The sequence below is a fragment of the Crinia signifera genome, chromosome 5 (genome assembly GCF_055691185.1).
Source record: "Crinia signifera chromosome 5, ASM5569118v1, whole genome shotgun sequence".
NCBI lineage: Eukaryota > Metazoa > Chordata > Amphibia > Anura > Myobatrachidae > Crinia > Crinia signifera.
The window spans coordinates 223,106,170-223,124,234 of NC_139221.1; the positions used below are offsets into that span (position 1 = coordinate 223,106,170).

General features: G+C 33.9%; 4 pseudogenes; all 4 read right to left on the minus strand.

The window, feature by feature from the left end:
* Positions 1–334: 334 nt before the first annotated feature.
* LOC146006161 (U2 spliceosomal RNA) lies at positions 335–470 on the minus strand (annotated as a pseudogene).
* A 5,056-nt stretch (positions 471–5,526) lies between these two features.
* On the minus strand, positions 5,527–5,662 carry LOC146006162 (U2 spliceosomal RNA; annotated as a pseudogene).
* Positions 5,663–8,977: 3,315 nt separating this feature from the next.
* On the minus strand, positions 8,978–9,113 carry LOC146006163 (U2 spliceosomal RNA; annotated as a pseudogene).
* A 3,100-nt stretch (positions 9,114–12,213) lies between these two features.
* On the minus strand, positions 12,214–12,349 carry LOC146006137 (U2 spliceosomal RNA; annotated as a pseudogene).
* Positions 12,350–18,065: the final 5,716 nt, after the last annotated feature.

Sequence of the window (18,065 nt, forward strand, 5' to 3'; positions counted from 1 at the left end):
GGCTGCACCCCCCTCAGAAGAGCAATCTAGTCAGTCTCAGTGTTTCTCCGATCCCAAGCTGGGCCTTTCGCGGTCTCCCCATCAGAGGCTACGAACCTCTAGAACAGGAGCCATCTACTCAGTCCCAGCCTTTCTCCGCTCCTTGGGAATGGATACTAGACTGAGCCTTTCGCTGGCTCATCCTTCCGGGGCTACGAACCCCGTCAAGAGAGTCAAACTACTAGGCTTAGTGTTTCTCCCCCCTCTTACCAGTGGATTTAAGGAAACAACACCTCCTACCAAAGGCAGAGGTGAAGGTACTCAGCCAGACTTTTCACCACTCCCAGGCAAAAAAGAGGGGTCCCACACCCTCCGCCCATCAGAGCAGCTACTCAGTCCAGCCTTTCTCTATTCTCTGCCAGAGGCCAGTCCATACCCACTGATTAGAACAGATACTACACTTGATCTTAGCCAAAAGGCTGAGATAACATGTGCAGAGAGAGTTACATTTGGGTGGGGTGTGTTGAAACTGAAATCTAAATTGCAGTGTACACATAATGCAGCCAGTATTTATCCTGCACAGAAACAAAATAACTCACACAAATCTAACTCTCTCTTTACAAGTTACATCTGCCCCACCTGCTGTGCACATGGTTTTCCCATTTTGAGAACAAATTTGTACTGTGATCAGATCTGAATAAGGGCCAAAAAAAATACAGTAACACAAACAACATAAAAATCTGAAACCGCATAAATTATAATAAATTGTCATAAATTGTCATAAATTAACATAAATTAACATAAATTAACACAAATTAACATAAATTGTAGTAAGTTTAATGAAAGCAAAAGGACCAACATAACACCACATAAAGCAACATAAAACAACATTAGCAACATAAATCTACATAACCTGCATAAAAAACATAAAGCAACACAAAAACCATAACACAACATAAACCACATAAAAATATGCAACCGCATAAATTATCATAAATTATCATAAATTATCATAAATTATCATAAATTAACATAAATTATAGTAATTTCAATGAAAGCAAAATGACCTAAATAACACCACATAAAGTCACATAAGCAACATAAAACTACATAAACTGCTTACAAATATATAAAGCAACACAAAATAACATAAAGCAACACAAACAACATAAAAATCTGAAACCACATACATTATCATAAATTTACATAAATTAACATACATTAACATAAATTAACAGAAATTGTAGGAAGTTTAATGAAAGCAAAAGGACCAACATAACACCACATAAAGCAAAATAAAACAACATTAGCAACATAAAACTACATAACCTGCATAAAAAAACATAAAGCAACACAAAGGCCCTTATTCGGATATTATCGCAGTACAAATTTGTTCTCAAAATAGGCAAAACCATATGCACTGCATGTGGGGCAGATGAGTTTGAAGAAACTCAGGAGCCCGAGGTGTGCTCCCTACCACCAGTGCTGTGCCTAAACACGTGCATAGTAATTTCAATGAAAGCAAAATGACCTTAATAACACCACATAAAGTCACATAAGCAACATAAAACTACATAAACTGCATAAAAATACATGAAGCAACACAAAATAACATAAAGCAACACAAACAACATAAAAATCTGAAACCGCATAAATTAGCATACATTTACATAAATTAACATATATTAACATAAATTAACAGAAATTGTAGGAAGTTTAATGAAAGCAAAAGGACCAACATAACACCACATAAAGCAAAATAAAACAACATTAGCAACATAAAACTACATAACCTGCATAAAAAAAACATAAATCAACACAAAAACCATAACAAAACATAAACAACATAAAAATCTGCAACCGCATAAATTATCATAAATTATCATAAATTAACATAAATGAACATAAATTATAGTAATTTCAATGAAAGCAAAATGACCTAAATAACACCACATAAAGTCACATAAGCAACATAAAACTACATAAACTGCATAAAAATACATAAAGCAACACAAAATAACATAAAGCAACACAAACAACATAAAAATCTGAAACCACATAAATTATCATAAATTTACATAAATTAACATACATTAACATAAATTGTAGGAAGTTTAATGAAAGCAAAAGGACCAACATAACACCACATGAAGCAAAATAAAACAACATTAGCAACATAAAACTACATAACCTGCATAAAAAACATAAATCAACACAAAAACCATAACACAACATAAACAACATAAAAGTCTTTAACCGCATAAATTATCATAAATTATCATAAATTTTCATAAATTAACATAAATTAACATAAAGTAACATAAATTATAGTAATTTCAATGAAAGCAAAATGACCTAAATAACACCACATAAAGTCACATAAGCAACATAAAACTACGTAAACTGCATAAAAATACATGAAGCAACACAAAATAACATAAAGCAACACAAACAACATAAAAATCTGAAACCGCATTAATTATCACAAATTTACATAATTTTACATAAATTTACATAAATTTACATACATTAACATAGATTAACATAGATTAACATAGATTGTAGTAGTTTTCTGAAAGCAAAAGGACCTAAATAACACCACATAAAGCCACATAAGCAACATAAAACTACATAAACTGCATAAAAACACATGAAGCTACACAAAATAACATAAAGCAACACAAACAACATAAAAATCGGAAACCGCATAGATGATCATAAATTTACATAAATTAACACAAATTAACATACATTAACATAAATTGTAGTAATTTTTCTGAAAGCAAAAGGACCAACATAACACCACATAAAGCAACATAAGCAACATAAACAACCTAAAACTACATAAACTGCATAAAAAAACTTGAAGCAACACAAAATAACATAAAGCAACACAAACAACATAAAAATCTGAAACCACATAAATTATCATAAATTAACATAAATTTACATAAATTAACATACATTAACATAAATTGTAGGAAGTTTAATGAAAGCAAAAGGACCAACATAACACCACATAAAGCAAAATAAAACAACATTAGCAACATAAAACTACATAACCTGCATAAAAAACATAAATCAACACAAAAACCATAACACAACATAAACAACATAAAAGTCTTTAACCGCATAAATTATCATAAATTATCATAAATTAACATAAATGAACATAAATTATAGTAATTTCAATGAAAGCAAAATGACCTAAATAACACCACATAAAGTCACATAAGCAACATAAAACTACATAAACTGCATAAAAATACATAAAGCAACACAAAATAACATAAAGCAACACAAACAACATAAAAATCTGAAACCACATAAATTATCATAAATTTACATAAATTAACATACATTAACATAAATTAACATAAATTGTAGGAAGTTTAATGAAAGCCAAAGGACCAACATAACACCACATAAAGCAAAATAAAACAACATTAGCAACATAAAACTACATAACCTGCATAAAAAAAACATAAATCAACACAAAAACCATAACAAAACATAAACAACATAAAAATCTGCAACCGCATAAATTATCATAAATTATCATAAATTAACATAAATTAACATAAATTATAGTAATTTCAATGAAAGCAAAATGACCTAAATAACACCACATAAAGTCACATAAGCAACATAAAACTACGTAAACTGTATAAAAATACATGAAGCAACACAAAATAACATAAAGCAACACAAACAACATAAAAATCTGAAACCGCATTAATTATCACAAATTTACATAATTTTACATAAATTTACATAAATTTACATACATTAACATAGATTAACATAGATTAACATAGATTGTAGTAGTTTTCTGAAAGCAAAAGGACCTAAATAACACCACATAAAGCCACATAAGCAACATAAAACTACATAAACTGCATAAAAACACATGAACCTACACAAAATAACATAAAGCAACACAAACAACATAAAAATCGGAAACCGCATAGATGATCATAAATTTACATAAATTAACACAAATTAACATACATTAACATAAATTGTAGTAATTTTTCTGAAAGCAAAAGGACCAACATAACACCACATAAAGCAACATAAGCAACATAAACAACCTAAAACTACATAAACTGCATAAAAAAACTTGAAGCAACACAAAATAACATAAAGCAAAACAAACAACATAAAAATCTGAAACCGCATAAATTATCATAAATTAACATATATTATCATAAATTAACATACATAATAGTAACTTCAATGAAAGCAAAATGACCAAAATAACACCACAGAAAGCAACATAAAACAACATTAGCAACATAAAAATACATAACCTGCATAAAAAACATAAAGCAACACAAAGGCCCTTATTCAGATATTATCGCAGTACAAATTTGTTCTCAAAATAGGCAAAACCATATGCACTGCATGTGGGGCAGATGAGTTTGAAGAAACTCAGGAGACCGAGGTGTGCTCCCTACCACCAGTGCTGTGCCTAAACATGTGCAAAGGGGGCCGTGCTATCGAATGGGCTTATCTCCCGAAGGAGACGGGCCCCGTTTTTTCCTTAACCCCTCTCAACCATAAGGCCGAAGAGGGGAAAATAGGGAATGGTGGGTCCTCTTCACCGAAGCTTAGAGAGAACCTCTTTCCTCAACCCCCGGAAGGGTTAGGACGGTGGGTCCTCCGCACCCGAAGGTTTGGAGAGACCCTCAGTGGACTTCCTTCCACCTTGCGGCTCAGGGTCGGCCTCGGGGGGACCGCAGCTCTCCCCAAAAGGTGAGAGCTTTGGCACGTTGGGGAAATGGAAGGCCCGTAAGGGTCGACCACACAACCCAAAAAAACGTAACAAACTACAGAAAACAGAAAACGTGAAAAGTGCATGAACGTGAGAAGAAGAGAAATAAATAATAAAGAGGACCCCAGCCAGAGGGCCGGGGTGGGGGTGTGAAAAATTGTCCTACCCCATCCAAAATGACGAGGTAAGGACGTGAAGCACTAACCTAGAGGGAAGTGCGCAGTGCTAGTGCCATACTAGTGCATGGTGATTTTGGGATCACCCGTGCATGTTCGGCACCCCCGAGTTTCCCAGGGGGCACAGTGCAGCCTCGGACTCCAAGCAGCCGACCGATCAGCGTCCGACCAAGTCTTTCTCTGCTCCCATCATAGGGCACTATCCAGCCCCTGGCATGGGAATGGGTACTCCACTGGGCTTTTCGAAAGACTCCCTTAGGGGCTGCACCCCCCTCAGAAGAGCAATCTACTCAGTCTCAGTGTTTCTCCGATCCCAAGCTGGGCCTTTCACGGTCTCCCCATCAGAGGCTACGAACCTCTAGAACAGGAGCCATCTACTCAGTCCCAGCCTTTCTCCGCTCCTTGGGAATGGATACTAGACTGAGCCTTTCGCTAGCTCATCCTTCCGGGGCTACGAACACCGTCAAGAGAGTCAAACTACTAGGCTTAGTGTTTCTCCCCCCTCTTACCAGTGGATTTAAGGAAACAACACCTCCTACCAAAGGCAGAGGTGAAGGTACTCAGCCAGACTTTTCACCACTCCCAGGCAAAAAAGAGGGGTCCCACACCCTCCGCCCATCAGAGCAGCTACTCAGTCCAGCCTTTCTCTATTCTCTGCCAGAGGCCAGTCCATACCCACTGATTAGAACAGATACTACACTTGATCTTAGCCAAAAGGCTGAGATAACATGTGCAGAGAGAGTTACATTTGGGTGGGGTGTGTTGAAACTGAAATCTAAATTGCAGTGTAAACATAATGCAGCCAGTATTTATCCTGCACAGAAACAAAATAACTCACACAAATCTAACTCTCTCTTTACAAGTTACATCTGCCCCACCTGCTGTGCACATGGTTTTTCCCATTTTGAGAACAAATTTGTACTGTGATCAGATCTGAATAAGGGCCAAAAAAACATACAGTAACACAAACAACATAAAAATCTGAAACCGCATAAATTATAATAAATTATCATAAATTGTCATAAATTAACATAAATGAACATACATTAACATAAATTAACATAAATTGTAGTAAGTTTAATGAAAGCAAAAGGACCAACATAACACCACATAAAGCAACATAAAACAACATTAGCAACATAAAACTACATAACCTGCATAAAAAACATAAAGCAACACAAAAACCATAACACAACATAAACCACATAAAAATCTGCAACCGCATAAATTATCATAAATTATCATAAATTAACATAAATGAACATAAATTATAGTAATTTCAATGAAAGCAAAATGACCTAAATAACACCACATAAAGTCACATAAGCAACATAAAACTACATAAACTGCATAAAAATACATAAAGCAACACAAAATAACATAAAGCAACACAAACAACATAAAAATCTGAAACCACATAAATTATCATAAATTTACATAAATTAACATACATTAACATAAATTAACATAAATTGTAGGAAGTTTAATGAAAGCCAAAGGACCAACATAACACCACATAAAGCAAAATAAAACAACATTAGCAACATAAAACTACATAACCTGCATAAAAAAAACATAAATCAACACAAAAACCATAACAAAACATAAACAACATAAAAATCTGCAACCGCATAAATTATCATAAATTATCATAAATTAACATAAATTAACATAAATTATAGTAATTTCAATGAAAGCAAAATGACCTAAATAACACCACATAAAGTCACATAAGCAACATAAAACTACGTAAACTGTATAAAAATACATGAAGCAACACAAAATAACATAAAGCAACACAAACAACATAAAAATCTGAAACCACATAAATTATCATAAATTTACGTAAATTAACATACATTAACATAAATTAACAAAAATTGTAGGAATTTTAATGAAAGCAAAAGGACCAACATAACACCACATAAAGCAAAATAAAACAACATTAGCAACATAAAACTACATAACCTGCATAAAAAAACATAAATCAACACAAAAACCATAACACAACATAAACAACATAAAAATCTGCAACCGAATAAATTATCACAAATTATCATAAATTAACATAAATTAACATAAATTATAGTAATTTCAATTAAAGCAAAATGACCTAAATAACACCACATAAAGTCACATAAGCAACATAAAACTACGTAAACTGCATAAAAATACATGAAGCAACACAAAATAACATAAAGCAACACAAACAACATAAAAATCTGAAACCGCATTAATTATCACAAATTTACATAATTTTACATAAATTTACATAAATTTACATACATTAACATAGATTAACATAGATTAACATAGATTGTAGTAGTTTTCTGAAAGCAAAAGGACCTAAATAACACCACATAAAGCCACATAAGCAACATAAAACTACATAAACTGCATAAAAACACATGAACCTACACAAAATAACATAAAGCAACACAAACAACATAAAAATCGGAAACCGCATAGATGATCATAAATTTACATAAATTAACACAAATTAACATACATTAACATAAATTGTAGTAATTTTTCTGAAAGCAAAAGGACCAACATAACACCACATAAAGCAACATAAGCAACATAAACAACCTAAAACTACATAAACTGCATAAAAAAACTTGAAGCAACACAAAATAACATAAAGCAAAACAAACAACATAAAAATCTGAAACCGCATAAATTATCATAAATTAACATATATTATCATAAATTAACATACATAATAGTAACTTCAATGAAAGCAAAATGACCAAAATAACACCACAGAAAGCAACATAAAACAACATTAGCAACATAAAAATACATAACCTGCATAAAAAACATAAAGCAACACAAAGGCCCTTATTCAGATATTATCGCAGTACAAATTTGTTCTCAAAATAGGCAAAACCATATGCACTGCATGTGGGGCAGATGAGTTTGAAGAAACTCAGGAGACCGAGGTGTGCTCCCTACCACCAGTGCTGTGCCTAAACATGTGCAAAGGGGGCCGTGCTATCGAATGGGCTTATCTCCCGAAGGAGACGGGCCCCGTTTTTTCCTTAACCCCTCTCAACCATAAGGCCGAAGAGGGGAAAATAGGGAACGGTGGGTCCTCTTCACCGAAGCTTAGAGAGAACCTCTTTCCTCAACCCCCGGAAGGGTTAGGACGGTGGGTCCTCCGCACCCGAAGGTTTGGAGAGACCCTCAGTGGACTTCCTTCCACCTTGCGGCTCAGGGTCGACCTCGGGGGGACCGCAGCTCTCCCCAAAAGGTGAGAGCTTTGGCACGTTGGGGAAATGGAAGGCCCGTAAGGGTCGACCACACAACCCAAAAAAACGTAACAAACTACAGAAAACAGAAAACGTGAAAAGTGCATGAACGTGAGAAGAAGAGAAATAAATAATAAAGAGGACCCCAGCCAGAGGGCCGGGGTGGGGGTGTGAAAAATTGTCCTACCCCATCCAAAATGACGAGGTAAGGACGTGAAGCACTAACCTAGAGGGAAGTGCGCAGTGCTAGTGCCATACTAGTGCATGGTGATTTTGGGATCACCCGTGCATGTTCGGCACCCCCGAGTTTCCCAGGGGGCACAGTGCAGCCTCGGACTCCAAGCAGCCGACCGATCAGCGTCCGACCAAGTCTTTCTCTGCTCCCATCATAGGGCACTTTCCAGCCCCTGGCATGGGAATGGGTACTCCACTGGGCTTTTCGAAAGACTCCCTTAGGGGCTGCACCCCCCTCAGAAGAGCAATCTACTCAGTCTCAGTGTTTCTCCGATCCCAAGCTGGGCCTTTCACGGTCTCCCCATCAGAGGCTACGAACCTCTAGAACAGGAGCCATCTACTCAGTCCCAGCCTTTCTCCGCTCCTTGGGAATGGATACTAGACTGAGCCTTTCGCTAGCTCATCCTTCCGGGGCTACGAACACCGTCAAGAGAGTCAAACTACTAGGCTTAGTGTTTCTCCCCCCTCTTACCAGTGGATTTAAGGAAACAACACCTCCTACCAAAGGCAGAGGTGAAGGTACTCAGCCAGACTTTTCACCACTCCCAGGCAAAAAAGAGGGGTCCCACACCCTCCGCCCATCAGAGCAGCTACTCAGTCCAGCCTTTCTCTATTCTCTGCCAGAGGCCAGTCCATACCCACTGATTAGAACAGATACTACACTTGATCTTAGCCAAAAGGCTGAGATAACATGTGCAGAGAGAGTTACATTTGGGTGGGGTGTGTTGAAACTGAAATCTAAATTGCAGTGTAAACATAATGCAGCCAGTATTTATCCTGCACAGAAACAAAATAACTCACACAAATCTAACTCTCTCTTTACAAGTTACATCTGCCCCACCTGCTGTGCACATGGTTTTTCCCATTTTGAGAACAAATTTGTACTGTGATCAGATCTGAATAAGGGCCAAAAAAACATACAGTAACACAAACAACATAAAAATCTGAAACCGCATAAATTATAATAAATTATCATAAATTGTCATAAATTAACATAAATGAACATACATTAACATAAATTAACATAAATTGTAGTAAGTTTAATGAAAGCAAAAGGACCAACATAACACCACATAAAGCAACATAAAACAACATTAGCAACATAAAACTACATAACCTGCATAAAAAACATAAAGCAACACAAAAACCATAACACAACATAAACCACATAAAAATCTGCAACCGCATAAATTATCATAAATTATCATAAATTAACATAAATTATAGTAATTTCAATGAAAGCAAAATGACCTAAATAACACCACATAAAGTCACATAAGCAACATAAAACTACGTAAACTGTATAAAAATACATGAAGCAACACAAAATAACATAAAGCAACACAAACAACATAAAAATCTGAAACCACATAAATTATCATAAATTATCATAAATTATCATAAATTACCATAAATTAACATAAATTATAGTAATTTCAATGAAAGCAAAATGACCTAAATAACACCACATAAAGTCACATAAGCAACATAAAACTACATAAACTGCATAAAAATACATAAAGCAACACAAAATAACATAAAGCAACACAAACAACATAAAAATCTGAAACCACATAAAGTATCATAAATTTACATAAATTAACATACATTAACATAAATTGTAGGAAGTTTAATGAAAGCAAAAGGACCAACATAACACCACATAAAGCAAAATAAAACAACATTAGCAACATAAAACTACATAACCTGCATAAAAAACATAAATCAACACAAAAACCATAACACAACATAAACAACATAAAAGTCTTTAACTGCATAAATTATCATAAATTATCATACATTTTCATAAATTAACATAAATTAACATAAATTATAGTAATTTCAATGAAAGCAAAATGACCTAAATAACACCACATAAAGTCACATAAGCAACATAAAACTACGTAAACTGCATAAAAATACATGAAGCAACACAAAATAACATAAAGCAACACAAACAACATAAAAATCTGAAACCGCATTAATTATCACAAATTTACATAATTTTACATAAATTTACATAAATTTACACACATTAACATAGATTAACATAGATTAACATAGATTGTAGTAGTTTTCTGAAAGCAAAAGGACCTAAATAACACCACATAAAGCCACATAAGCAACATAAAACTACATAAACTGCATAAAAACACATGAAGCTACACAAAATAACATAAAGCAACACAAACAACATAAAAATCGGAAACCACATAGATGATCATAAATTTACATAAATTAACACAAATTAACATACATTAACATAAATTGTAGTAATTTTTCTGAAAGCAAAAGGACCAACATAACACCACATAAAGCAACATAAGCAACATAAACAACCTAAAACTACATAAACTGCATAAAAAAACTTGAAGCAACACAAAATAACATAAAGCAACCCAAACAACATAAAAATCTGAAACCGCATAAATTATCATAAATTAACATATATTATCATAAATTAACATACATAATAGTAACTTCAATGAAAGCAAAATGACCAAAATAACACCACAGAAAGCAACATAAAACAACATTAGCAACATAAAAATACATAACCTGCATAAAAAACATAAAGCAACACAAAGGCCCTTATTCAGATATTATCGCAGTACAAATTTGTTCTCAAAATAGGCAAAACCATATGCACTGCATGTGGGGCAGATGAGTTTGAAGAAACTCAGGAGACCGAGGTGTGCTCCCTACCACCAGTGTTGTGCCTAAACATGTGCAAAGGGGGCCGTGCTATCGAATGGGCTTATCTCCCGAAGGAGACGGGCCCCGTTTTTCCCTTAACCCCTCTCAACCATAAGGCCGAAGAGGGGAAAATAGGGAACGGTGGGTCCTCTTCACCGAAGCTTAGAGAGAACCTCTTTCCTCAACCCCCGGAAGAGTTAGGACGGTGGGTCCTCCGCACCCGAAGGTTTGGAGAGACCCTCAGTGGACTTCCTTCCACCTTGCGGCTCAGGGTCGGCCTCGGGGGGACCGCAGCTCTCCCCAAAAGGCGAGAGCTTTGGCACATTGGGGAAATGGAAGGCCCGTAAGGGTCGACCACACAACCCAAAAAAACGTAACAAACTACAGAAAACAGAAAACGTGAAAAGTGCATGAACGTGAGAAGAAGAGAAATAAATAATAAAGAGGACCCCAGCCAGAGGGCCGGGGTGGGGGTGTGAAAAATTGTCCTACCCCATCCAAAATGACGAGGTAAGGACGTGAAGCACTAACCTAGAGGGAAGTGCGCAGTGCTAGTGCCATACTAGTGCATGGTGATTTTGGGATCACCCGTGCATGTTCGGCACCCCCGAGTTTCCCAGGGGGCACAGTGCAGCCTTGGACTCCAAGCAGCCGACCGATCAGCGTCCGACCAAGTCTTTCTCTGCTCCCATCATAGGGCACTTTCCAGCCCCTGGCATGGGAATGGGTACTCCACTGGGCTTTTCGAAAGACTCCCTTAGGGGCTGCACCCCCCTCAGAAGAGCAATCTAGTCAGTCTCAGTGTTTCTCCGATCCCAAGCTGGGCCTTTCGCGGTCTCCCCATCAGAGGCTACGAACCTCTAGAACAGGAGCCATCTACTCAGTCCCAGCCTTTCTCCGCTCCTTGGGAATGGATACTAGACTGAGCCTTTCGCTGGCTCATCCTTCCGGGGCTACGAACCCCGTCAAGAGAGTCAAACTACTAGGCTTAGTGTTTCTCCCCCCTCTTACCAGTGGATTTAAGGAAACAACACCTCCTACCAAAGGCAGAGGTGAAGGTACTCAGCCAGACTTTTCACCACTCCCAGGCAAAAAAGAGGGGTCCCACACCCTCCGCCCATCAGAGCAGCTACTCAGTCCAGCCTTTCTCTATTCTCTGCCAGAGGCCAGTCCATACCCACTGATTAGAACAGATACTACACTTGATCTTAGCCAAAAGGCTGAGATAACATGTGCAGAGAGAGTTACATTTGGGTGGGGTGTGTTGAAACTGAAATCTAAATTGCAGTGTACACATAATGCAGCCAGTATTTATCCTGCACAGAAACAAAATAACTCACACAAATCTAACTCTCTCTTTACAAGTTACATCTGCCCCACCTGCTGTGCACATGGTTTTCCCATTTTGAGAACAAATTTGTACTGTGATCAGATCTGAATAAGGGCCAAAAAAAATACAGTAACACAAACAACATAAAAATCTGAAACCGCATAAATTGTCATAAATTGTCATAAATTGTCATAAATTAACATAAATTAACATAAATTAACACAAATTAACATAAATTGTAGTAAGTTTAATGAAAGCAAAAGGACCAACATAACACCACATAAAGCAACATAAAACAACATTAGCAACATAAATCTACATAACCTGCATAAAAAACATAAAGCAACACAAAAACCATAACACAACATAAACCACATAAAAATATGCAACCGCATAAATTATCATAAATTATCATAAATTATCATAAATTATCATAAATTAACATAAATTATAGTAATTTCAATGAAAGCAAAATGACCTAAATAACACCACATAAAGTCACATAAGCAACATAAAACTACATAAACTGCATACAAATATATAAAGCAACACAAAATAACATAAAGCAACACAAACAACATAAAAATCTGAAACCACATACATTATCATAAATTTACATAAATTAACATACATTAACATAAATTAACAGAAATTGTAGGAAGTTTAATGAAAGCAAAAGGACCAACATAACACCACATAAAGCAAAATAAAACAACATTAGCAACATAAAACTACATAACCTGCATAAAAAAACATAAAGCAACACAAAGGCCCTTATTCGGATATTATCGCAGTACAAATTTGTTCTCAAAATAGGCAAAACCATATGCACTGCATGTGGGGCAGATGAGTTTGAAGAAACTCAGGAGCCCGAGGTGTGCTCCCTACCACCAGTGCTGTGCCTAAACACGTGCATAGTAATTTCAATGAAAGCAAAATGACCTTAATAACACCACATAAAGTCACATAAGCAACATAAAACTACATAAACTGCATAAAAATACATGAAGCAACACAAAATAACATAAAGCAACACAAACAACATAAAAATCTGAAACCGCATAAATTAGCATACATTTACATAAATTAACATATATTAACATAAATTAACATATATTAACATAAATTAACAGAAATTGTAGGAAGTTTAATGAAAGCAAAAGGACCAACATAACACCACATAAAGCAAAATAAAACAACATTAGCAACATAAAACTACATAACCTGCATAAAAAAACATAAATCAACACAAAAACCATAACAAAACATAAACAACATAAAAATCTGCAACCGCATAAATTATCATAAATTATCATAAATTAACATAAATGAACATAAATTATAGTAATTTCAATGAAAGCAAAATGACCTAAATAACACCACATAAAGTCACATAAGCAACATAAAACTACATAAACTGCATAAAAATACATAAAGCAACACAAAATAACATAAAGCAACACAAACAACATAAAAATCTGAAACCACATACATTATCATAAATTTACATAAATTAACATACATTAACATAAATTAACAGAAATTGTAGGAAGTTTAATGAAAGCAAAAGGACCAACATAACACCACATAAAGCAAAATAAAACAACATTAGCAACATAAAACTACATAACCTGCATAAAAAAACATAAAGCAACACAAAGGCCCTTATTCGGATATTATCGCAGTACAAATTTGTTCTCAAAATAGGCAAAACCATATGCACTGCATGTGGGGCAGATGAGTTTGAAGAAACTCAGGAGCCCAAGGTGTGCTCCCTACCACCAGTGCTGTGCCTAAACACGTGCATAGTAATTTCAATGAAAGCAAAATGACCTTAATAACACCACATAAAGTCACATAAGCAACATAAAACTACATAAACTGCATAAAAATACATGAAGCAACACAAAATAACATAAAGCAACACAAACAACATAAAAATCTGAAACCGCATAAATTAGCATACATTTACATAAATTAACATATATTAACATAAATTAACAGAAATTGTAGGAAGTTTAATGAAAGCAAAAGGACCAACATAACACCACATAAAGCAAAATAAAACAACATTAGCAACATAAAACTACATAACCTGCATAAAAAACATAAAGCAACACAAAAACCATAACACAACATAAACCACATAAAAATCTGCAACCGCATAAATTATCATAAATTATCATAAATTAACATAAATTAACATAAATTAACATAAATTATAGTAATTTCAATGAAAGCAAAATGACCTAAATAACACCACATAAAGTCACATAAGCAACATAAAACTACGTAAACTGTATAAAAATACATGAAGCAACACAAAATAACATAAAGCAACACAAACAACATAAAAATCTGAAACCACATAAAGTATCATAAATTTACATAAATTAACATACATTAACATAAATTGTAGGAAGTTTAATGAAAGCAAAAGGACCAACATAACACCACATGAAGCAAAATAAAACAACATTAGCAACATAAAACTACATAACCTGCATAAAAAACATAAATCAACACAAAAACCATAACACAACATAAACAACATAAAAGTCTTTAACCGCATAAATTATCATAAATTATCATAAATTTTCATAAATTAACATAAATTAACATAAAGTAACATAAATTATAGTAATTTCAATGAAAGCAAAATGACCTAAATAACACCACATAAAGTCACATAAGCAACATAAAACTACGTAAACTGCATAAAAATACATGAAGCAACACAAAATAACATAAAGCAACACAAACAACATAAAAATCTGAAACCGCATTAATTATCACAAATTTACATAATTTTACATAAATTTACATAAATTTACATACATTAACATAGATTAACATAGATTAACATAGATTGTAGTAGTTTTCTGAAAGCAAAAGGACCTAAATAACACCACATAAAGCCACATAAGCAACATAAAACTACATAAACTGCATAAAAACACATGAAGCTACACAAAATAACATAAAGCAACACAAACAACATAAAAATCGGAAACCGCATAGATGATCATAAATTTACATAAATTAACACAAATTAACATACATTAACATAAATTGTAGTAATTTTTCTGAAAGCAAAAGGACCAACATAACACCACATAAAGCAACATAAGCAACATAAACAACCTAAAACTACATAAACTGCATAAAAAAACTTGAAGCAACACAAAATAACATAAAGCAACACAAACAACATAAAAATCTGAAACCACATAAATTATCATAAATTAACATAAATTTACATAAATTAACATACATTAACATAAATTGTAGGAAGTTTAATGAAAGCAAAAGGACCAACATAACACCACATAAAGCAAAATAAAACAACATTAGCAACATAAAACTACATAACCTGCATAAAAAACATAAATCAACACAAAAACCATAACACAACATAAACAACATAAAAGTCTTTAACCGCATAAATTATCATAAATTATCATAAATTAACATAAATGAACATAAATTATAGTAATTTCAATGAAAGCAAAATGACCTAAATAACACCACATAAAGTCACATAAGCAACATAAAACTACATAAACTGCATAAAAATACATAAAGCAACACAAAATAACATAAAGCAACACAAACAACATAAAAATCTGAAACCACATAAATTATCATAAATTTACATAAATTAACATACATTAACATAAATTAACATAAATTGTAGGAAGTTTAATGAAAGCCAAAGGACCAACATAACACCACATAAAGCAAAATAAAACAACATTAGCAACATAAAACTACATAACCTGCATAAAAAAACATAAATCAACACAAAAACCATAACAAAACATAAACAACATAAAAATCTGCAACCGCATAAATTATCATAAATTATCATAAATTATCATAAATTAACATAAATTAACATAAATTATAGTAATTTCAATGAAAGCAAAATGACCTAAATAACACCACATAAAGTCACATAAGCAACATAAAACTACGTAAACTGTATAAAAATACATGAAGCAACACAAAATAACATAAAGCAACACAAACAACATAAAAATCTGAAACCACATAAATTATCATAAATTTACGTAAATTAACATACATTAACATAAATTAACAAAAATTGTAGGAAGTTTAATGAAAGCAAAAGGACCAACATAACACCACATAAAGCAAAATAAAACAACATTAGCAACATAAAACTACATAACCTGCATAAAAAAACATAAATCAACACAAAAACCATAACACAACATAAACAACATAAAAATCTGCAACCGAATAAATTATCACAAATTATCATAAATTAACATAAATTAACATAAATTAACATAAATTATAGTAATTTCAATTAAAGCAAAATGACCTAAATAACACCACATAAAGTCACATAAGCAACATAAAACTACGTAAACTGCATAAAAATACATGAAGCAACACAAAATAACATAAAGCAACACAAACAACATAAAAATCTGAAACCGCATTAATTATCACAAATTTACATAATTTTACATAAATTTACATAAATTTACATACATTAACATAGATTAACATAGATTAACATAGATTGTAGTAGTTTTCTGAAAGCAAAAGGACCTAAATAACACCACATAAAGCCACATAAGCAACATAAAACTACATAAACTGCATAAAAACACATGAAGCTACACAAAATAACATAAAGCAACACAAACAACATAAAAATCGGAAACCGCATAGATGATCATAAATTTACATAAATTAACACAAATTAACATACATTAACATAAATTGTAGTAATTTTTCTGAAAGCAAAAGGACCAACATAACACCACATAAAGCAACATAAGCAACATAAACAACCTAAAACTACATAAACTGCATAAAAAAACTTGAAGCAACACAAAATAACATAAAGCAAAACAAACAACATAAAAATCTGAAACCGCATAAATTATCATAAATTAACATATATTATCATAAATTAACATACATAATAGTAACTTCAATGAAAGCAAAATGACCAAAATAACACCACAGAAAGCAACATAAAACAACATTAGCAACATAAAAATACATAACCTGCATAAAAAACATAAAGCAACACAAAGGCCCTTATTCAGATATTATCGCAGTACAAATTTGTTCTCAAAATAGGCAAAACCATATGCACTGCATGTGGGGCAGATGAGTTTGAAGAAACTCAGGAGACCGAGGTGTGCTCCCTACCACCAGTGCTGTGCCTAAACATGTGCAAAGGGGGCCGTGCTATCGAATGGGCTTATCTCCCGAAGGAGACGGGCCCCGTTTTTTCCTTAACCCCTCTCAACCATAAGGCCGAAGAGGGGAAAATAGGGAACGGTGGGTCCTCTTCACCGAAGCTTAGAGAGAACCTCTTTCCTCAACCCCCGGAAGGGTTAGGACGGTGGGTCCTCCGCACCCGAAGGTTTGGAGAGACCCTCAGTGGACTTCCTTCCACCTTGCGGCTCAGGGTCGGCCTCGGGGGGACCGCAGCTCTCCCCAAAAGGTGAGAGCTTTGGCACGTTGGGGAAATGGAAGGCCCGTAAGGGTCGACCACACAACCCAAAAAAACGTAACAAACTACAGAAAACAGAAAACGTGAAAAGTGCATGAACGTGAGAAGAAGAGAA